Source organism: Oryctolagus cuniculus, chromosome 3 (assembly GCF_964237555.1).
Source record: "Oryctolagus cuniculus chromosome 3, mOryCun1.1, whole genome shotgun sequence".
Lineage (NCBI taxonomy): Eukaryota > Metazoa > Chordata > Mammalia > Lagomorpha > Leporidae > Oryctolagus > Oryctolagus cuniculus.
Window position 1 is genome coordinate 103042883 of NC_091434.1, and position 24737 is coordinate 103067619.

A 24737-nucleotide genomic window follows, 5' to 3' on the forward strand; every position below is an offset into this window, starting at 1 on the left:
AAAATATCTCAATCAAGTTGGAAATGTTCTTTCATATAGTTTCATCCAGTGACTGGTTTTTAAGAATAGCCCACTTTCTAATCTGTCATATGCCATCATTTTGAGCAACTTTCTTTTATAAGTCTTTCCATATTTTTAAAATCACTTTTTCATTGTTGATTAAATAATTTTGTCAGGCTTTCACACTTTCTAGCTTGTTATCTAAATGTGCTTATTGCAAATGACCATTTTTCACCTTGGAGAGCAAAAGTAAAATAATTTATTGAGTTAACTACTATGCATGATCCTCAAGCTTTCTCTTAGTATTTTTATGACAGTTAATCAAGTCTATTACGCAGATTTCTAGCACCATTTCTCTCCCCCTTTGTGCACTATACAAATTCAAATATATGAAACTCATTTTTTAAAATGACAGTGTACATAGACAATATATGGCCTACTTACAGAAAGATAGCAACTCCAAACCATGACAAGGCATACATTATTGGAGACAATGCTATTCATTCCATAAGGGGTTCAGTCAGCCTTCATTCTTAGCCCTGAAATCACTGACATGCTTCTGTTATGTTTACAACTAAAAATATATATGTTAAATTAAATAAAGGTGTTTAGAGGCATTTTTCATCCACCAGAAAGTACAATGGAATAGAATTGTGCATGACAAGTTTTAGCTCAACAGGAATTAAAATTGATATGTGATAAATCACTGCAGAGTGGAAACTTCAATAGAAAGCAGTGAAAGATTTACTACCAGCTCTTGCCTTTGTGTATATAATTAGAGGAGGTATCCATCCAAACAGTAGATCTGGTAGTTGTCAAAGTCAGTAGCTACATGACGCGAGAATATCTGGAGATGATGGATTGTGATTGTGTTTTTCACTATTAATTCAGATATTTTGGCATCCGTTGGAGAGCAATGAGAAACGTTTTGAAAATATATTGAGTTCTTCAGGCTAGACTTTCCTGGGCGAATCAAATCAATATTAGCAAATTGTTCAATCTAGATGCTTCTCTACTAAGTGAATAGAAATTACAAGATGAAATCCTATGGCAGTTTTAGCTACTCCCATTTGAAGAAAGTAGTCTGAGTGATTAAAAGGGAATGGCATTTAAAACCACAAACACTTCTGGTTTGGGTTCCCTAACCTGACATTTAACAGCTAAAAAACCATGGATAGATAATCTGATTCTAAATTTCTTCAGCATTAAGAGGAGGAGGAGACAAATGTATGCTTTAATAGACTGATTTCTATCGTCTGTGTTCATGATCAAGATAATTATGTCCTGTCCAATGATTTGAATAACATCAAGATCATAGTATCAAATGATCTCCAGCACAGGTATCACCGCTTGAACTCTCAATTTATGTGACCAATTGCATACTCTGGATATACACTAAAAGTCTTAAACCTCACATACCCTGGAACAATGCCTGTGATCACACAATAGCCTGAAGCTCCTTCTCCAAACTACCCATATGTCATGGCACCTAGCATCATTCTGTTGCTTAGACTATTAATGTTGTCATTGTCTTTAGTCCTCTGTAACTCTCCATCAATATATCTGAAGTAACTGAAAAATTTCATAGAAAATTGAATCAAATGATACATTTATTTCAGTGCAAAAGCACTTTGAAATCTATGTATAGTTTTTTCATAATATGCCTTTTTTAAACTTTCTGAAGATTCCTTGAATGCACAAATATCAAAAAATTTGCATAAAAATAAGTTTATCTTTGAATTCTGTCTACAATCTTTTTTCAAGTATTAAAATGATTCATATTCACTTATTTGAGACACACACACAGAGACACATGGATAGGGAGAGGGGGAAGAGAGAGAGAGAGCATGAGCTCTTATCCGCTCACCCTCATCTGCAAATGCACACAACAGCTGAGACTGGACCAGGACTGGAGTCAGAAGCCAGCACCAGGATTTGAACCCAGGTACTCCTGTAAGAGATGAATGCATCTTAACTGCTAGGTCAAACATCTGTTCCATCTATGAACATTTTGAGAAACCGTTAGATATCCAATCCACTGAGTCTTCTTCATATTCCAAATATACCATCTTGAATATACTCTATTTTCTTTGACATGTTCTTTTCCGGGCCACCTGCCCTGGACTTGGTCTTCTGCCATAGATTTCTAACAGTTTTACTGTGGCGGACTGAATGATGCTTTTTCCCAAATACCCAGGTCCTGGTCCCTGGCATTTACTAATATCACCTTATATGACAAAGGAGATGTTGAATGTTCTTGTGGTTGGAGAATATCCTGAAGAATACAGGTGGAACCTAAATGTAATCAAATGGGACATTATAAGAGGATTCGGGAAGATCAAAGGAAGAGTTAAGATATGTGAGAACAGAAGATTAACACCATCTGAGCAGTCCTAAGGCAAAAAATGGCAGGTGGCCTCAAAAAGCTAAACAAGGACAAGGATTCTCACCAGAGCCTACAGAGAAAATCAGTTGTGTGGTCATCTTAGCATTGTCCCAGTGAAACTGCTTTTTGAACGGCTGGCATCCAGATCTGTGAGTGAGTGTAGTTCTGTTATTTTATGCCACTGAGTTGTGGCAATTTTATATTGGTAATAGGGGTCAAGTATATTCGCTTTCTTCCAGGCTTCCACCTTTACAATTTTTTAGTAACAAAATATACAGTGTTCTTTTTAAAATACAGTTAAAGTCATTTCATTCCCTGCTTAGAAATGTCCAAAGACTGTCTATTTCCACATAAAATCTGAAATCAATATCAGGGACCTTGTAGGCCTCTAATCTTTCATACATATCGCTCCATAGTCTTCATTGCTCCGGCCATGCTGGCCACCAGGCTGCTCCTCAGACACTTCAGATGTGTCCCTGCCTCTGTTGTTTCTCTGGCGCTTCGTTCACGTCCGAGGTCAAATGTCCCATCGTTAAAGGATACTTCCCTAACCACCGCACACAGTGTCCTCCCCCACACCCAAGCATATCGATGATTTCCTTTGTCTTTTCCTTCTCCAGGTTTAGCTTTAACTGCTATTATATCATCTGTTAACTTCTTCATCATTTTCCTCTAGAATGTAAAACACATAGTGAGCTCTGGGACTTTATTAATTGCTTTATTACCAGTACTAACTATAATGTCTTCCATATAACAGAGAATCAACAATTATTTACTGTGAAAATTAACTACCTATTGATAGTAACAATAATTCTTTCTGTATTTTTATTTACCTAAAGAGCACACGTACAGCCTGTACGATGTTGTAGGTACCATTTATCTTACAAACTATAATAAGTATTCTCCTTATATTACCCCTAAAAGGTAGGTAATAAAATGAACTAAATTTTATGCATATAAGGGAATGAAGGGACAGAAAGTTTAAGCAATTTTCCTAACATCAAAGAGTTTGTAAAGGATCTACCCTTGAGAGTCTATGCTCTTAACCAGTTGGCCACGATGCCTCTCTAGTAGCTGTACCAAGCAAACATACATTATTTCAGCAAATCTCACTGTTTTTCTAAATATGATGCATTTTACATTTAAATATTTATTTTAATTTTTAGCTTTTATTATGAGTAATTATGGGTTTATAGGAAGCTGTAGAGACAGTGCAAAGCATCCTGTATAATCTTTACCTACTTTCTGCTAGTAGTTACGTCATCTTACAAAATTGTGTTAAAATAACAAGTCTAGGAGGGAATGGCATTGTGGCAGAACAAATAAAGCCACCACCTGCAAAGCAGACTTCCCAAATGGGTACCGGTTTGAGTCCCAGTGGCTCTACTTAGAAGTCCATGCCCAGCTCCCTGCTAATGCACCTGGGAAAGCAGCTGAGGCTGGTCCAAGTGCTTGGGCCTCTGCACCCTTGTGGGAAATCTGGAAGAAGTTCCTGGCTCCTGGCTTCAGCCTGGCCCAATCCTGGTTCTTGAGGCCATTTGGGAAGTGAACCATCTTATGGAAGAAATTTCTTGCTCTGTCTCTCTTTGTCTGTCTCTCTGTCTGCTCTCTGTGTGTGTTAGTGTGTGTCTGTGTGTATTTCAAATAAATAAAATAAATCTTTTAAAAAATCACCAATTCTAGGAAACTGACATTTGGATACTATTTGGACATTGTGTATACCAAGTATATGCCATTTTGTCTACCTGTAGCTTCTTATAACTCTAAAGTCAATCAAGATACAAAATTGGGGACCAATGTAGTGGCATAGCTGGTAAAGCCTCTGCCTGCAATGCTGCCATCCCATATGTGTGCCAGTTCATTTCCCAGTTATTCCATTCCAATTCCTTGCTAATGCCCTGGGGAAATCACTGGAATATGGCACAAGTCCTTTTGCCCCTGCCACCCACTTGAAAGACTCTAAAGATTCCCCTGGCTCCTGTCTACATTTGTGGCTATCTGGGGAGTAAATCAGAGGATAAAAGATCTCTCTCTGTTTCTGTGTGTGTGTGTGTGTGTGTGTGTGTTTGGGTGTGTAGCTCTGACTTTCAAATAAACAAATACATCTTTTAAAAATAAAGATACAAAATTAATCTATCCCTACAAAGATCCACTGGGCCCTCTATTATTCCTACCCCATTTCCACCATTTGTAACTCCTGGACAGTACAAATCTGCTCACCATCTCTATGATTTTGTCACTTCAAGAATGTTTTATAAGTGGAATCATGCATGATGTGACCTTTTGAGATTGGCTCTTGCATTTAGCCTAATACTCCAGAGATTCATCCAAGCTGTTAAGTGTATCAATGGCTCATTTCTTTTTCTGAGTTGTATTCCTTATTCTAAATGCAATGTATGATGATCTTTTTCTCAATATAAAATAATTAAATATGAGAGCAATACACAACTAAATCCATATTTTGAAAGGCACAAGCAGATTTACCTAGAAAAAAACTCTTCTTGCTACATGATCAAAATTAATAATATTCTTTTAAACATTATATAAATAGGTTCAAAATATGACAGGTAACATATTTTAGAAAATTTATGTTTAATTTCACATAAGTTAAGTAAATTAATGTTCAGAAATGTGTACACATTTAAAAATCAAATCATTATCTACTCGCCACCTCTTATGATGCTGTACCTTTGCAGTTGTGCTTTGCAGAGCCCTGGGAGCTAGCTGGAATGAGCACAGAAACCGGCCCAGATGAAATTAGGTATGTTATGTAGCAGAAGGTAGGCAACAATCCTCTACATATGACAGATGATCTCTACCAAGATGACTTTTTTATTGCTTGTTGAGGCCTGGGCAGTGTAGGCAAGGCAGAAAGTTTCTGTTGTGCTCAGTGCAAATGTGACAGGTGGTGTATTCCAAATCGTTTGGGGTAGCTGGTTTCTGGGTTGGCCTCTGTGTCTGGGTCAGTTCAAATGTCAGGGTGATGGGGGTTGAGTGTGATCATTATCTCTGGTCTGTTGCTTTGCTCAGATATTTTCATTTCAGGCTGTATTTGTCTACAAGGGATTTGATCTGTTCAGGCTGTGAGTTATTAGCTGAATGATATCACTGTGGGCCTGAGTGAGGCCAAGCTTCTCTTTCACATCTTTGGGGATGTGACTTGATAAGAACCATGACCCGGGAAGAGAGAAGGGATCACAGTTTGCACTTGTTGGAGTTCAGGTGCTTGCTCCCTCATTTCTTAGCATTCAGCCAGGTTTTAAAATATTTCATGAATCATTCTCAGTCCCAGAATCTCTTCTCCCCGTGTGGCCAAAGCTGTAGAGTTGGGGAATTCCTAACATAATAGGCATAACAGAAGCAATTACTTAATTCTGAGCTTTAATTTTCTCATTGTTAAAAAAAGATAAACCCCAAAAAAGATAAATACAAAGGTACTTCAAAATTTTATGGAATATGAATATTATGAAAAAATCTGCATGGATTTCATAAGTTTTGCACCAAAATTAACTCATCTTTTATTCCATTTTCCATGAACTTTGTGAAATATCCTTGTGTTTTCCCTACAACATTGAATGCATTAATCCAACATTAATCCATTGCTTTTCACTTTAAAAGCATATATAGCAGTGATACTAATAAAATTTAAACTCTAAAATGTTTGATCATGAGAGATATAGAGTATAAATTATAAACACACGGCTGGCGCCGTGGTTCAATAGGCTAATCCTCCGCCTTGCGGCACCGGCACACCGGGTTCTAGTGCCGGTCGGGGCGCCGGATTCTGTCCCGGTTGCCCCTCTTCCAGGCCAGCTCTCTGCTATGGCCCGGGATTGCAGTGGAGGATGGCCCAAGTGCTTGGGCCCTGCACCCCATGGGAGACCAGGAGAAGCACCTGGCTCCTGACTTCAGATCAGCGTGGTGCGCCAGCCGCAGCGCGCTGGCCGCGGTGGCCATTGGAGGGTGAACCAACCGCAAAAGGAAGATCTTTCTCTCTGTTTCTCTCTCTCACTGTCCACTCTGCCTGTCAAAAAAAAATTATAAACACACATAAACATAGAAATCATCTGGAAATAAGAAAGCAATGCTCTAGCTCATGGAAAAACTAGCAAATTGAAGTAGTTAGGGAATTAGAAGATGTAGGGGGAGGAAAAGAATTTTCCTTCTATACTTCTAAGTTTTTTTTTTTTTAACTTTTATTTAATGAATATAAATTTCCAAAGTACAGCTTATGGATTACAATGGCTGCCCCCCCATAACATCCCTCTCACCCGCAACCCTCCCCTTATCCACTCCCTCTCCCCTTCCATTCACATCAAGACTCATTTTCGATTATCTTAATATACAGAAGATCAGCTTAGTATACATTAAGTAAAGATTTCAACAGTTTGCTCCCACACAGAAACATAAAGTGAATAATGATAGATGATTTTTTAAATGATGATGAAATCAGGTCAGACCTATTGTCATGTTTAATCCCAGTGAGAGTCAAGTTGGGAATTGATAATTTCTTTTTTTTTTTTTTAACAGAAGATCAGTTTAGTATGCATTAAGTAAAGATTTCAACAGTTTGCACCCACATAGAAACACAAAGTGAAATATATTGTTTGAGTACTCGTTATAGCATTAAATATCCATGTACAGCACATTAAGGATAGAGATCCTACATGAGGAGTAAGTGCACAGTGACTCCTGTTGTTGACTTTACCAATTGACACTCCTGTCTATGGCATCAGTAATCTCCCTATGCTCCAGTCATGAGATTCCAAGGCTATGGAAGCCCTCTGAGTTCTCTGACTCTTGTTTAGACAAGGTCATAGTCAAAGTGGAGGTTCTCTCCTCCCTTCAGAGAAAGGTACCTCCTTCTTTGAAGACCTGTTCTTTCCACTGGGATCTCACTCATAGAGATCTTTTTGCCAGAGTGTCTTGGCTTTCCATGCCTGAAATACTCTCATGGGCTTTTCAGCCAGATCCGAATGCCTTTAGGGCTGGTTCTGAGGCCAGAGTGCTATTTAGGACATCTGCCATTCTATGAGTCTGCTGAGTATCTCACTTCCCATGTTGGATCACTCTCCCCTTTATTTATTCTATCAGTTAGTGTTAGCAGGTACTAGACTTGTTTATGTGCTCCCTTTGACTCTTAGTCCTTTCATTATGATCAATTGTGAACTGAAATTGATCACTTGGAATAGTGAGATGGCATTGGTAGATGCCACCTTGATGGGATTGAATTGGAATCCCCTGGTATGTTTCTAACTCTACCATTTGGAGCAAGTCAGCTTGAGCATGTCCCAAATTGTACATCTCTTCCCTCTCTTATTCCCACTCTTATGTTTAACAGGGATATACTTCTAAGTTCTTAACAGGTTCTCTTTTAAGAAAAGACAGACTAAGAAGTGGAAAACAAATTGAGGTTTATCAGTGCATACTTCATATGTGTGTAAGAGAAAACTCACAGAATGAGTACATTGCAAGATGGTGGCTTATGCCTTTAACTTACATAGACTCTTCAACAAACAATTGTACATTTATAGAGAAGTGACAAGACAAAGGAAAATGATTTTTAGTCCTCATGGACAGCAAATTATAGAAGGTCACACATGTGGGAAACTAATGGTAGATAAAAGTTTGTCACATAAGTTCCTTTGGTGTAAACCTTATGTTGAGAATGGTCTAAAATTGTCTGTCTGGTGTTTAATTCTTATCCTACTAGATACAACTCAGAAAGAAACTACGTAACAGTAGGCACATAAAACAGAATGCTTTTTTTTTAATCTATTTTCTCCCATTTGCCTGCAGATCAAAATAATTCTTATGCCAAAGTGGCATGTCCTGAGGTGTCATAGTCTGTTGTTTCAGAGAGAAATGTAAGGGTATTAATATTGTTCTCTTACATAATAGAAAGTCACGCGATAACATCAAACATAAATGAAACAACTGGAGTTTGATAATGTAAGACCATAGACAAACTATGGTAATGGGGAAGAGGAAGGATAGAGGTCATATAAATTTAATTATAATCACATGCATTAAGTTTTTTTATATAAACTAGAAAATAGCATTTTAAACATACACTTTCAATTTATCAAATAACCTTCAAGTATTAAGACAAAATGTTAGGTCTGGTGGAAAGAGTTTGATAAGACCAATAATCTACATTTTTATTCTTCTCATACTGCTAAAAAATTTTTATTGACATTAAAGATAACAATGTTTTTTAACTCGTTAGTTTTAAAAAAAGTTTTATTTATCCATTTTAAAATCAGAGTTACAGAGAGAGAGGGAGAGACAGAGAGAAAGAGGTCTTCCAACCGTTGGCTCACTCCCAAAAGTGGCTGCAAAGGCTAGGGCTGAGCTAAGCTGAAGCCAGGAACCCAGAGTTTCATTTGGATCACCCGCTTCGGTAGCAGGGCCCAAACACTTCATCCATCTTCCTCTGCTTTTCCCAGGCCATCAGAAGAGAGCTGGATTGGAAACGGTGCAGTCAGGACATGAAATATCTCCCATATGCTGTTGCAGGCAATAGCTTAATCTGTTACATAACCACTTAGATTTAAAACAATAGAAATACATTAAGTAAACTTGCTATTGTAACATGATTTTTCAGAACACCTACTGATTTGACAATTATCTGGATAAATTTGCCCTTAAGGAGAAGAAAATAATCAGATTCATAAAATATGTAGCCATAGCTTTAAAGCTTTGTCTTTATTGCATGTTGTGTAGTCTGGTGAATATTCCTGGCATTTAGATATTGATTTTTCTCATTTAATTTAAAACATATTATTAACGTGAAATAATGAAATAGTTATCTATTATGTTTATTTTGGATATTTAAACAAAAAAATAATAAAATTCACTTTAATTCGTTGGCTAGTTCTTTCTCTCTCTCTCTCTTTTTTAAGTTTTACTGATTTATTTGAAAGGCAGAGTTACAGAGAGGCAGAGGCAGAGAGAGAGAGATCTTTCATCTGCTGGTTCACTCTCTAAGTGGCTACAATGGCTAGAGCTTCACCGATCTGAAGCCAGGAGCCAGGAACTTCTTCCAGGTCTCCTACGCAAATGCAGGGGCCAAAGCACTTAGGCCATCTTCCACTGCTTTCTGAGGCCATAGCAGAGACCTGGATCGGAAGTGGGGCAGCCAGGAAACGAACTGGCACCCATATGGGATATGAGCACTGTAGGCCAGTACTTTACCCACTACGTCACAGCACCGGCTCCTAATATACTATTTTTAAAAATTTATAATGTATAAATTATTTCAGCTCTAAATTTTCAGTTATAGGAACATTCAGTCACAGCTTTGTTATATAGTCTCAGAAGAAGATATTAACTACAGCAGTAGTTACATGAGAAAGATAACTAGTGAAAAAAGATGGGAAAGATTTTTTTAAATGCCACTAATTCTCATTTCACACACATATATAGCATTACTTGTCCAGTTGAAGTATGACTTTTACCCTCAACAAAGTAAAAATTACGTAAAAATTAAAATGTAGCATACTTTTTTTGTAATTCGTAATTCAAATACCATTATAAAAGATCTGTGAACAAATAATGGATATGTTAATGGAAAAATGAAAATACAGCAAGCATTATAATTATGATAATAATTTTGCCAAGTTTCAATGTTGATAGAGTTAATATTTGCAATAGACCTCTTTGTCATCATAACCCTTTATGTGTAATTAATTTGCTATATTTGATTGAGAAGTTGATTTCTAGATCATCTGGACTTTTTAATCATGACATTCCATAAATTACAAATTCTAAGAAAAACACACAGCTAATTGCTAAGTACACAAATGTACATAAAGAAAGCTTTTTCTCAACTACAATACTATAAATATGAATTCGCATACAAGAAGTATCAAATTGAAACTCATACATGTTCCTAAAAGAAGCTTTACTGATGTTTTTCTATGAAGATTTCTTGATAAGATGGGATCCATAATGGAAATTAGGGCTTGAAGGAATTCTAGGATGAGAGAAGAGCAAGAAAAACAAGGTAGGGAATAAACAGATAAACTGCAGAAACTTTTAAGCCTGTGCCTCTCGAACTTTTCTGGGAATATCAATCACTGGGGCATCTCACTAATCTGATGGTTGGAATAAGTCAGTAGGAGCGTAAGCTGAGATTCACAGGATAGAAGAAGCTCCCAGGTGATGTTAGTGCTGCTGTTCTGAGGCCCTTGTTGGTTTTCAACAAGGCTAATCCAATAAAATACAAACAAACAAAAAAAATTGACCTGTGAGCATATTTACTGAAGCAATGGAGAAGTGATGTGCTGGCAAATGATCGATGGAGAAGCTGTTATTCCTTCTGGGTGCTCAATTTACCTCTTGCTTGCAGTCTTCTAATTCCTAGGATAGCAGGATCCGTGTGGCTTTTGAGTCCTACTTATATGTGGATGCTTCCTTTGCCTTACCCTTCACTTTTCAGAAAGTGATTGGCCAGGTTCCAAGAAGTTATGGCTTGTTTACTCTACAAACAGTTCCTTGGTCTGCACTTTGAAAAACAGTGCTCCTTTCCTCCTCAGCCAGCTTCAGTTTTGCTGTTAGTTTACTTGTGTTGGATATTTCACACCTTGAGGATTAATACAGATCTTAACTCTCGCTATATGATATTTCTGACCAGACTCTATGTGTTGACTATAAACCACAACTGAAAATATATGACTCAATATAGATGGTCACTCAGTTACATGTTATATCTTTCATGGTGAACATTTTTCAACATGGGAATTTATCTGCTGACTTTAACAATAATGTCTTTGTACATGAAAAAATCACTAATGGCTCAGAGATTAAGATGGCAGAGTAGGGAGGGAACTTTCTGCTCTAGTCTAAGAGAACATTTAAAAAAAGTGAAGAGAGTGCACTCTCAGGGAAGAAATAGGGAGAAAACAGTAGAGGAAACACCACACAAATTAGAGGTGGGTGCCGGAGACCAGCTCCAGTCAGTTCAGGGGCCCCAAGGTGTGAGAGGTGTTGGCGCCCGAAGAAATGAGAGACACTCACCGCAAGGCTGATGGCATGACTCTGGCTTTTGAGCACCAGATTTTATTTTTATATTATAAGCCACACAATGATTTTTTCTTCTTACAATGAAAAGCCTGTTGTCCATTTTTCCTAATTACATTTTTTTTGATTTTCAAGGGCATACTCAGAGCATGGGTTACAATCACAGACAGGTGCAAGATAACAGGCTGCCCACACAAGCCAAGGCCTCAAGTGCTGCTGAACTATGCAGAAATTGGCTACATAGGCTAGAATAGCACCTTCCTAATCTAATCTTTACTAGAAGCCCAAAGTTCAAAGCAGACCCTTTTTAAAATGTATCCCCTCTGCAATTTTTTCTGTAATTCTTTAATTTTTTTATTGCACTTATTTAAAGGTTTACTTAGACCCATTTTATAGTTTTGACATCCTAACCATTGTAGTATTTGTAGCATATAGTGAATTAAAGCTTTATTAACATCTATCTTTATTCCAGTGGGAAGTTTATACCTGTTGCCTTTTAATTCTTTTCTACAAACAGCTCGACCTTGCATAAGGCATTAACCCTTTCTTCTAACTAACATTCTGCTTGATTAAAATTCTACAAGGCAATGGACATTTTGGAGGTTATGAGACTAAGTGCTCTTCTATAAAATTCGGAATACAGCAATCATTAGCAGGCCCACCAGGAAGCTCCAGCTTGTAGTTCCCATCAAACCTAAAACCACCAAGAGGACCACAGCTGTTCTTCTCATGCCTTGCTGAGACAGACCTTCTGCTGTGACCTTGTCATCCAGCTGAAGTTGCCTTGGCATCGTCAGATAGGGACACAATGTACCTACTTGGAGGGTATGCACATGCACAACTCAAGACCCCAACAGCTGAGATCTTCTGCAGCAGCTTTGGAGAGTTAGATGAGAACAGACTGAGCCAGCCCAAGCAACTGGCAATAAAGTTGCAGGAAAAGCCTTGAGGGAATCTGGCTTGGAGCTCTGTGAGGAATAGTGTATCTGCCAAAGTAGAGGAGAAAAAATGTTGGGGGGGGGGAGGCTGTTTCTCGCTCCCCAGTCACCCTGCAATGGCACCTGTAACAAGCTGATAGAGCAGACCATTTTGGACACATGTAACAGCTGCACCAGTTTGTGTGCATCCACGCCCATCAACCAGCTGAGTGGAGACTCCTGAGTATGGCTGTGGGAATTGAGAGGGGGCTAGGTACTCGAGACTGTGAGTGGCTTGTGTGTTGGGACTGTGAAAGCACTGAGGCTGTGTGGTAGGGCTAATGGTGTGGCTGGACTTTGGGCAGTCAAAGTAGGAGGCTCCAAACACTCAGGACTCCCTGTTTCCCTGGTGAGGGACATTGTTGGAGACTTTGTGCTTATGCCGAGAACTGCACAGATCTATTCTGTGGTCCTTGTGGCAATAAGGATGAATATCATAACCACTGGGGCTAGTTCCCAAGCACTGCACTGGTCTCTTTAGAGGAGAAGAGGTAAGCTGAGTCTACCCCAACAGAGCAGAATAAACTTCCCTTATGATAAATAATAATTAAAAATTTTAAAAAAGAGCAGATTTTCTATGTCCAATTTGGTATCACCTTAACACTCCCTTCACCTTGGAGCACTGGCCACACCCACCACGCAACACTAGATACTCAGTAAAAAAGTAAACACTCCACAAATCTTGAGGCATAGTCCAAAGTTAAAAGCCAGCACAGAAAAAAATAAAAATAAAAATAAATGAAACCAATGAGTATTGAGTATCTCCACACATGCCGAATAATAAAAGCACCCATTCGGCCAGCACCATGGCTCACTAGGCTAATCCTCTGCCTACGGCACAGGCACCCCGGGTTCTAGTACTGGTTGGGGCGCCCAATTCTGTCCCAGTTGCTCCTCTTCTAGTCCAGCTCTATGCTGTGGCCCCGGAAGGCAGTGGAGGATGGCCCAAGTGCTTGAGCCCTGTACCCGCATGGGAGACCAGGAGGAAGCACCTGGCTCCTGGCTTCAGATCAGTGCAGCACAGTGACCGTGGCAGCCATCTGGGGGGGAACCAATGGAAGGAAGACCTTTTTCTCTGTCTCTTTCTCTCTCTCACTGTCTAACTCTGCCTGTCAATAAATAAATAAATAAAAGCACTAATTCAAGAAACAAAAATAAGGAACACAACATGATGCCCCCTTAAGAATATAACACTTCAATACTAGATTGTGAAGATGAAGAGATTGCTGAAATGCCAGAAATGGTATTAAAAAAAATTGATGATAGTATTGCTTAGAAGGAATCAGAAGCAAATGCATGAAATAATGAAATCTGTACATGACATGAAAGAAAATTTCTCCCACAAATTTAGATCTTAAATATTAATAAAAATGAAATCTTAGAAATGAAGAGTTCAATAGAACAAATAAAAAATATAGTGGAAGGCCTTAACAACAGAATCAGTGAAGCAGAAAAGTGAATATCTAACTTGGAAGACAAATTGCAGGAAATCATACAGTCAGACCAACAAAAAAAGAACTTAGAAAAAACACTGTTTGGAATCTATAGGCAATCCAACATATGGGTTATAGGAGTTACTGAAGGCGTGGAAAGAGAGAAAGGATTATAAGGCCTGTTTAGTGAAATAATTACAGAAAACTTCCCTAATTTGCATAAAGAAATGGACATCCAAGTACAGGAAGCACATAGAACTCCTAATAGGGGCTGGCTCTGTGTAATAACAGGTAAAGCCACTGCCTGTAGGGCCAGCATCCCATATGGGTGCCAGTTCAAGTCCCAGCTGCTCCACTTCTGATTTAGCTCTCTGCTATAAAAGCAATACAAGATGGCCCAAGTCCTTGGGGTCCTGCACCATTATGGGAGACCCAGAAGCTCCTAGCTCCTGATTTCAGATCAGCCTTTCTCAGGCCATTGCAGGAATTTGGGGAGTGAATCAGCAGATGGAAGACTTCTCTCTCTATTTCTCCCTGCCTCTGCCTCTCTGTAACTCTGCATTTCAAATAAATAAATAAATCATTTAAAAAAAATCTCCTAAAGGACACAACCAGGAAAGATCTTCACCATGATACATTTTAATCAATCTCTCCACGGTAAAACATAAAGCAAAGATTCTAAATTGTGCACGAGAGAAATGCTAGATTACTTTCAGAGGATCTCCAACTAGACCTATAGCTGACATCTCATCAGAAACCTTACAGGCTAGGAGAGAATGGCAGAATAGATTCCAAGTCTTAAGAAAACAGTCAACCCTGAATACTCTACTCTGCAAAGCTCTCATTTATGACTGAAGGTAAAATAAAGAACTTCCATAACAAACAGAAATTGAAAGAGTTTCTCACCACCCATCCAGCCTTGCAAAAGATGCTTAAAGACGTGCTGTACACAGCAACACAGAAATATGGTCAAAACTATGAATGAAAGTGAAGGCAGAAAATCTCCCACTAAATGTACAAAGGAAATCCAAGGTAAAAATATGAATATTCATGGAAAAATGGCAGGGCACATTAGTTACTTAAAATAGGCACTGTGAATGTAAATGGCCTCAAATCTCCAGTTAAAAGACACAGACTGGATGAATGGATTAAAAAACAAAACCCACATATTTGCTGCCCACAAGACACACATCTCAACAAAGATGCACACAAACTGAAAGTGAAAGAATGGAAAAAGATATTCCATGCTACTAGAAGCCAAAAAAAAGCTGATGTAGCAATCATAATATCAGACAAAATATACATTAGCACAAAAACTATTAAAAGAGAAAAAGAAGGGCATTGTGTACTGATTAAGGAATCAATTCAAAAGGAAGATGTGGCTATTATAAACATATATCACCTAATTCGAGGGCACCTGTTTTTAAAAGAAATGTTAAGGGATCTAAAGGGAGACATAGACTCAAATAAAAGTGTAATGGGTGTCTCCAATGACACACTTACATCAACAGACAGATCAATCAGACAGAATATCAGCGAGGAAATAGCAGAGTTAATTGACACTACAGACCAAATGGACATAACAGATATCTACAGGATTTTCTGACCTTTGGCTGCAGAATACACATCCTTCTCACCAGTGCATGGAACTTTCTCTAGGATTGACCACATGCTAGGTCATAAAGCAAGTTTCTGCAAATTCAAAAAAAAAAAATCAAAATCATACCATGCATCTTCTCAAACCACAATGTAATGAAGCTGGAAATCAGCAACTCAGGAATCTCTAGAACATATCCAAACACATGGAGACTGAACAACATACTCCTGAATGAACCATGGGTCAATAAAGAAATCAAAAGAAAAATCAAAAAATTCTGGAAACAAATGAAGACAACAATACAACATATAAAATCTTATCGTATAAAGCAAAAGCAATGTTAAGAGGAAACTTTATAACAATTGATGCCTACATTAAGAAACTGAAAAGGAATCATCAAGGATCTAGAAAAACAACAGCAAACAATACCCAAAACTGGTAGGAGAAAATAAATAATGAAAATTAGAGAATAATTCAACAAAATTGAAACAAAAAATATAAAAATATCAGCAAAAAGTAATAGCTTTTTTTTTTAAAAAAAAAAAGACATACAAAATAGACATACCATTGGCCCGATAAACCAAAAAAAAAAAAAAAGAAAAAAACTCAAATTAATAAAATTAGTGATTAAAAAGGAAATGTAACAACAGACACCACAGAAATAAAAAGAATCATCAGAAATTACTACAAAGAACTGTATTCTGACAAACCAGGAAACCTAGAAGAAATGGATAATTCCTGGACACATACAACCCACCTGAGCCATGACAACATAAAAAACCTAAACATAATAATAACCAAGACAAAAATGTCTTGTATTAAAGTATTAAATACCCTCCTAACACAGAAAACCCAGGACCAGATGGCTTCACTACTGAATTCCTCCATATATTTAAACAAGAACTAACTCCAATTCTTCTCAAGCAATTCAAAACAATTGAAAAGGATGGAATACTCCCAAATTCTTTCTATGATGCCAGCATCACCTTAATTCCTAAACCTGAAAATGGTAGAACAGAGAACTACAGACCAATTTCCCTAATGAATATAGATGCAAAAATCCTCAGCAAAATTCTAGCCAAGCAAATTCAGCAACACATCAGAAAGATCATTCACCTGGACAAAGTGGGATTTATACCTGGTATTCAGGGATGGTTCAGCATTCTCAAATCAATGTGATACAAAATATTAAAAAAACTGAAGAACAAATACCATATCATTATCTCAATAGATGCAGATAAAGAATTTGATCAATACAAAACCCTTCATGAGGAAAATTCTAAGCAAATTGGGTATGAAAGGAACATTTCTCAACACAATCAAGGCACTCTGACAAACCCACAGCCAGTGTCCTATTGAATGGGAAAAAGTTGGAAGCATTTCCACTGAGATCTGGTACCAGACAAGGATTTTCACCACTGGTATTCAGTATATTCCTGGAAGTTTTAGCCAGAGCTATTAGGCAAGAAAAAAAAAATCAAAGGGATACAAATGAGGAAGGAGGACAACAAACTACACTTTCTTGCAAATGACATGATTATGTCATGAGTTTGATATAGTAGCAGGATATAAAATCAATGCACAAAACTCAATAGCCTTTGTGAATACAGACAACTCCATGACTGACAAAGAACTTCCAAAATCAATCATTTTAACAATAGATACAGAAAAATTAAATACCTTAGAATAAATTTAACCAAGGATGTCAAAGATCTCTATGATGAAAATTACAAAACATTAAAGAAAGAAATAGAAGAAGATACAAAGTAATGGAAAAATCTTCCATATTCATGGATTGGAAGAATGAATATCATCAAAATGTTCATACTACTGAAAACAATTAACATATTCAATGTTCTACCAATCATTGTTCTCAGATATAGAAAAATATGATGCTGAAATTGCCATGGAAACACAGGAGACCCTGAATAGCTAAAGCCATTTTATACAACAAAAACAAAGCCAGAGGCATCACAATACTAGATTTGAGGACATACTTTAGGGCAGTTGTAATCAAAACAGCCTGGTACTGGTACAAAAACAGATGTATAGACCAATGGCACAAAATTTCCATATGCAGCAGTAAGAAGCAAGACGTCTATCTTACACCTTACAAACAAATCTACTCAAAATGGATTAAAGACCTAAAGCTATGACTGGATACCATCAACTTAGTAGAGAATACTGGGAAACACTGCAAGACATTGGCACAGACAAAGAGTTCTTGGAAAATACCCCAGAGGAACAAGCAATTGAAACCAAATTCACAAATGGGATTACATCAAATTGAGAAGCTTCTGTACTGCACAAGAAACACTCAGGAAAGTGAAGAGGCAACAGAGAGAATGAAAGAAATTATTTGCAAGCTATGCAACTGATAAAGGATTAATAACTAGAATATATAAAGAGATTGAGAATAACAACAAAACAAACAAGCCAGTTGTGAAATGGGCAAAGGTCTTAAACAGACATTTTTCAAAAGAGGAAATACAAATGGCCAACAGACACATGAAAAATTGTTCAGGATCACTAACCATCAAGGAAACGCAAATCAAAACCACAATATTTCACCACACCCCAGTTAGAATGGCTTTTATACAGAAATCAACAAACAACAAATACTGGGGATGACGTGGGGAAAAAAGGACCCTATTCCACTGTTGATGGGAATGTAAACTGATAAAACCACTGTTGAAGACAATTGTGAAGTGAACCAGCAGATGGAAGACCTCTCTCTCTCTCTCTCTCTATCTCCCTTCTCTGTCTGTAACTCTGACTTTCAAGTAAATAAATAAATCTTAAAAAAAGAAATCTGAATTTAGAACTACCACATGACCCAGCCGTCATACTCCTTGGAATTTACCCAAGGGACATGAAATCCATAAATGAAAGAGTTATCTGCACCCCCATGTGTATTACAGCTCAATACACAATAGCTAAGACATGGAGTCAACCCAACTACCCATCAACTAAAACTGGATAAAGAAATTATGGGATATGCACACCTTCGAAAACTACTCAGCATTTAAAAAAATGAAATCCATTCATTTGCAACAAAATGGATGAATCTGGAAAACATTATACTTAGTGAAATAAGCCAGTTCCAAAGGGATAATTACCATATGTTCTCCCTGACCTGTGATAACTAATAGAGTACCTAAAAAGCAATCTGTAGAAGTTACATTGACACTCTGAGAAGCAATTACTTGAACTGTCTTTTTCTTGACTATCAAGGAACTGTTTTTTATTTTTATTTTTTTTTGCTATTTGTTTACTTAACACAGAGTTAATATATGTGTATAAAGTCAATTGAAAACAGACCTCAGTAAAAAATAAGAGTGTGAATATAGGGAAGAGGAAGAGAAGTGAGAGCAGGGGTGAGAGGGCAGGCATGGTGGGAAAAATTACCATGTTCCTAATGTAATTATGAAGTGTATGAAATTTGAACTATAAAGCTGTATAGTTCTACATACATTCCTATGAACTTACTTCTAATGGTACAGTTTAAAATTTGCCATGGCACCCCAAATCCCTTTAATCTGGATGATAAAAATACAATCTTAAGTGTTAAAGTGATCATATGGATAAGGCTAAGTGTCTGGTAATAATAATAGATAGAATTAAAAGCAGTGAATGCTCCAACATGGGAAGAAGTCCACAAGGCAGAGTCATAGAATGACTCTGACCTCAGAATCAGCCCTTAAGGCCTTCTTGTGGGGAACTGCAGGCTGGCCACCTGTGGGAACTTCCTCACTTTGCTGTTTGCATGGCCTGTTGTAACAGCGTGTGCAAAACAAGTTAAGGAAGTGCTGGCTGCTGAGCAAAACAAGCAAGGAAGTGCTAACCACAGGATGTCCTGAAGACACACAAACAACCCCGATGGAGCAAGATGAACTTTCGACCTGAGGCACTATGTGCCCTTCAACTTGATTGGACTGTGCCTGCATGGACTGCATGTGAACGGACTTGCCATTGGCTGGGAGTGTCCTGCTAGGGGAACCTTGGGTATATAATGGGGATAGTATTGTGTAGGGGAGCGGGGGGCTTGGCTTCTTTTCTTTCACCTTGTATCTGGATGAATAAAGTTCCATGAGAACCGAGTAAGCAGCGATCGTGTCTTTACTATGCTGGACTCTCGCTGGCGAGCGTCCAGCACCTTCTGGTCTGGTTGAAAAGCCCACAAAAGCATTTCAGGCATGGAAAGCCAAAACAGTGTGGCAAACATATCCTATATGAAAGACCAGTGGAAAGAAGTGGTCATCAAAGAAGGAGGTATTTTTCTCTGAAGGGAGGAGAGAACATCCACTTTGCTTATACTTTGTCTAAATAGTGATGGAGTTTGTGGATTCAAAAGGCTTCTATAGCATAGGCAGCTCAATTTAAGAGCCTTGGGTGATCACTGACATCATACACAAGAGTGTTAATTATTAAAATTAACAACAGGAGTCACTGTGCACTAATTTCCCACTCAGGACTTCTGTCTTCAAAATGTTGTATTATAATTATGTCTAAGTGCTCACAAAAGATGTATCATCCTTGTGTGCTTCCTTTAAGTTAATTATTTCTAAAAAAAACACTGAAATTAACTTCAAGTTGCAATGACATAGAACAGCTCTTGTCTCAACTGTTGAAGGACATTTTTTCTGTGTGTGTCTGTGTGAGTGTGCTAATTGTTGAACTCCTTACTATTATAGAGCTGATCTTCTGTATATAAAGTTAATTGAACCTGGATTTTATTGGATACTGGGACTGGGAATGGGAGAAGGAGGAGGAGGAAGAGTGGGAGTGTGGGTAAGAGGGCAGGTAGGGTGGGAAGAATCACTAAAGTTGTACTTATGAAATGCAAGAAGCTTGTATTCCTTAAAGAAAATATTTCTTTGGAAAAAAATAAATATAGGGGAAAAAAGAAAATGAATAATAAACATCTTTAAAATATTTGAAACGTAGATCCCATTCTATACATTTAAAATTATTATTCAGAATCTCCTGTGTAGACTAAGAAAATTATATGTTTAATTTGCACCTGATTCTGACTTCCTTTGAACTTGTACTCGGAAATTACCTTCCCCTTCTAACATGGGGGCATCAGCTGGATTGATGAGCATGAACTGAGGCATTTGACAACCCCTCTGCAGGTGGTCATTCTTAAAAATGATATGTTATCAATTTGAACCATTAGGAGTAACTGTAACAGATTCTGTTGGTGATCTGACCACAAACTAGATGAGTTATTTTGTTATTAACAAAGAAAGGAAGAAATTGACCTTCAAATTGGGTTCATTTTGGACTGTAAGGTAGAATGTCACTCAACTAAATGCTCATTATTCCTGATCTTTAGATGAAATATAACTTATCCCCAAAAGATATGAAAAAATGCTATGTTAATTTCACATGTTCAGCAATGGATAATGCTAAGATGTCAAAATGTCTCTGGAATAGGAAAGTAACTAATGTGTACACTAGAAATATTGCAAATAAAAGATGATTGCTATTGGGAATTTGCATGAACCTGAATCTTAAGTAGTTTTTCCTGTGTTAAAATTATTCTCTGAAAGAAGACATTAGAAAACAGAGGACAGGGTTTCCATTAGGTGTTATTCTAAATTAAACCAATTAATCAGTAATTTTAGAAATACAGATCCAAGCTAAATTACTTATTAGAGCAGAATGGAGTATGACATTTTTTGTGACTATGTATCAATCATCAATTCCTCTTCAGATGGCCATTTCCCATCAATAGAATTATAATTTATAATATAATTTTACAATTTTCAAAGAGAGTCAATCTAAAAATAACATTTTATCCATTATTACATCAAATGATAAATTTGAAGCTTTGAAAACATGTTAACCTTTAACAAATGAGAAATAAATGTCCATATTCAGAATAAAATCTAACAATAAGTGACATAAGATTTAAATTAAAAAGACTTATGTCCTCCCAAGAAACATAGAGCAATGTTTCCTTATATTTCTTTTAGACTAATAATTTACAAATCCCAAAGTGAATATGAGATATAGTTAATATTTTAGTTGGTTTAATGGTTTTAATACTGCATTTTTCATTTATTTTCAGAATTTTTGAGATAAATTATTTCTAAAATAAAAAATTGTCCTATGTATAATATGGAGAAATGTATAAAGAATATATACATTGGACTATAAAAGTGAGATTTCTCCTTTGAATTGATGTATAACTATCACAATAACCTGTTCAGTAAACTTGAGTAAACTGCAGTTGTCATGATGGAACTTTGCAAAACAGTGACCACCAGGGAAAGAGGAACTACTCAGTGGGTTTCAAGGATTTAAATCAGAAACAAAGGACAGTAAATAAGAATAAAATAACTAAATATATTGCTGTACCAGCTGCAAAAAGCCTGCTTGTGCATGCTTTGATTATGCTAATAGCAAATGTCTTCTCCCTATCATAAACAGAAAACAATGACCAAGAGAAGGACAGAGAAATTCTAACATGCATAGGCTTGTCAGGAAAAATAACAGTGGAAGTATCACCAGTTTCAATAATTTAGGATCATTTTCTACCTTCTTACCTTCAGTTGAGCAAACTTGTAAGCAATATGAGCTATATGACAGACTAGTACAGGGCATAGCCTGCCCTAGTTTTGTCTGGCTGTTTAAGGATTATCACTTGATGAATAAAGCCAACTGCGTCAATTGGTGGAATATTTTTACTGTCACCAGCAATGTTACCACAATGAACATTTTTGACATAGTCTTTTTGATTTTTTTTAAATTTTTTGACAGGCAGAGTGTACAGTGAGAGAGAGAGAGAGACAGAGAGAAAGGTCTTCCTTTTGCCGTTGGTTCACCCCACAATGGCAGCTGCGGCCGGTGCATTGCGCTGATCCGAAGCCAGGAGCCAGGTGCTTCTCCTGGTCTCCCAGGTGGGTGCAGGGCCCAAGCACTTGGGCCATCCTCCACTGCACTCCCGAGCCATAGCAGAGAGCTGGCCTGGAAGAGGGGCAACCGGGACAGAATCTGTACGCCGACCGGGACTAGAACCCGGTGTGCCAGCGCCGCAGGCAGAGGATTAACCTATTGAGCTGTGGCGCTGGCCCAGACATATTCTTAACATTGAAGTTCTCTCCATCCCTGGGGACACACCAAGTTTTGTGGTGCATTTCATTTTTTTTTATTTTTCTTTTGTCTTTTCCTTTTTTATTTTTTGACAGGCAAGGTTAGACAATGAGACAGAGAGAGACAGAGAAAAAGGTCTTCCTTTTTCCATTGGTTCACCCCCCAAGTGGTCACTACAGCCGGTACGCTGCACTGATCCAAAGCCAGGAGCCAGGTGCTTCCTCCTGGTCTCCCATGCCGGTGCAGGGCCCAAGGACCTGGGTCATCCTCCACTGTACTCCCGGGCCACAGCAGAGAGATGGACTGGAAGAGGAGCAACAGGGACAAAATCCAGCACCCTGACCGGGACTAGAACTCAGGGTGCCAGCGCTGCAGGTGGAGGATTAGCCTAGTGAGCCACTGTGCTAGCCTCCTGGTGCATTTCAACAAAGTTTGCTTTTTCTGTGACAATGATTATAGCAAGGGTGACCATCATGCTTCGTATGAGAACACCAGCATCTACTGAGTCCACAGAGACTGTACCAGGGCCACCAATATTGTAGATATCCTGGAGAGGTAGATTAAAGGGCTTGTCAGATGGACAGGTTGGTGGTAGGACAGATTGAAGGTCTCCAAGCTGTGTAGTCCCACTGGCATTATCATCTTTGCACATGACTTTTTATCCCTTGAACCAAGGCACATTAGCACTGGACTCCAAAATGCTGCCATTTCAACCAGAAGCTGGTACAACTGCTACAGTGCCAAAGTTTTTGCCAATTTTCTTAATGTAGGTGTTTCCTTGCATCTCTCCATTTTGCTAACACCAACAGTTAGCTGTTTCACACCCGGTGTGAAAACCAGAAGAGCATGCTCACAAGTTTTCCTGGAAATAACAGCTTCAAACTCCCTGACAAGAGTAACAATAATCAGGACAGTACAGCCATCTTGATTTGGTGAAGCCTGTTTATCCTGGGGCATCAATGATATTAAAGATACTTGTAGCCTCACACTTTCATAGGGAAATATCAATGAGGATACCATGATACCTTAGTCACACTGACATACGTGAAAGAGTCCTTTCCCATTTTAGCTGTCCCCTTCTCATACTTTATACTGGTTTTTCTTTGTTGTTTTTGTTGTTGCTTTGTTTTTTGTTTTTGGTCAATCCCATCACATTTGTAGATCAGATGGAGGGGCGTACTACCAACATCTCTGTGTTCAGTGACGATGATTTTGATGTGAAGATTTCCATTTCCTATTTGAACTTTAATTTAACAGTGATTTTTCATTTCTCTTGTGTTCTGGCAGCAAACTCATTGAAAAAAATAAAAAGCAAATAGGTTAGGGATGGTGTTGTGGCACAGTGGCTTAAGTTAATACCTGTGACACCAGCATCCCTTTTGAGCCCAAGTTCAAGTCTTCATTGCTCCACTCCCAATCCAGATTCCTATTAATGTTCCTGGGAAAGCTCAGAAGATGGCTCTAGTACTTGTAACCCCACCACCCATATGGGAGACTCAGATAGATTCCCAGTTTCCTGGCTACCATCTGGCCCAGCTCCAGCCATTACAACCATTTAGAGAGTGAAACAGTGAATGGAAGATCTCTCTCTCTCCCTCTCTCTCTGTTTCTTCCTCTCTCTCTCTCTCTGTGACTCTAGCTTTTAAATTAATAATCTTTTTAAATTCAGATAGATATTTAAATAGTACAATCACACACTGTGTAGTAAGATATTGACATTCTGGAAGACACATGCAAACTGAGGAAAATTACAGCAGTCACACATGCACATCTCCAATGTCACCTTCACTCTGGGAATGAATTCTTGTTAACTGATTTACTGGCCTCATACCTTCTCTTATACATCTCCTCCATTTGGCTATGTCTGGGTTGTATCATTTACTTTAAAACATGTAACAATAGAAATAACTACTGAATTTTAGGTTCACGTGGGACAGGTATTTCATGCAGCGGATGTCACTGCTTGGGTTATCCACATCTGATATCGGACTGTCTGGTGTGAATCCTGCATACCTTGCTTCTGGTCCAGGATCCTACTAAAATGCACCCTTGTAGGCAGTATGTGATGGCTCAAGTACTTGGATGTCTGCCACCTATCTGCAAGACACTGATTAAGTTATGGGCTCCTGTTTCAATCTTGCCCAACTTTTGCTGTTGTGGGCAATTAGGGAGTGAACTAATGGGCGGAAGATCTCTGTCTCTGTCTCTCTGCCTTTCAA

The 24737-nt window shown here is 38.0% G+C and overlaps 1 pseudogene; it reads right to left on the reverse strand.

Moving 5' to 3' along the window:
- LOC100342880 (uncharacterized) overlaps positions 1-23170 on the reverse strand; it is a 54167-nt pseudogene extending 30997 nt beyond the window's left edge.
- Positions 23171-24737: the final 1567 nt, after the last annotated feature.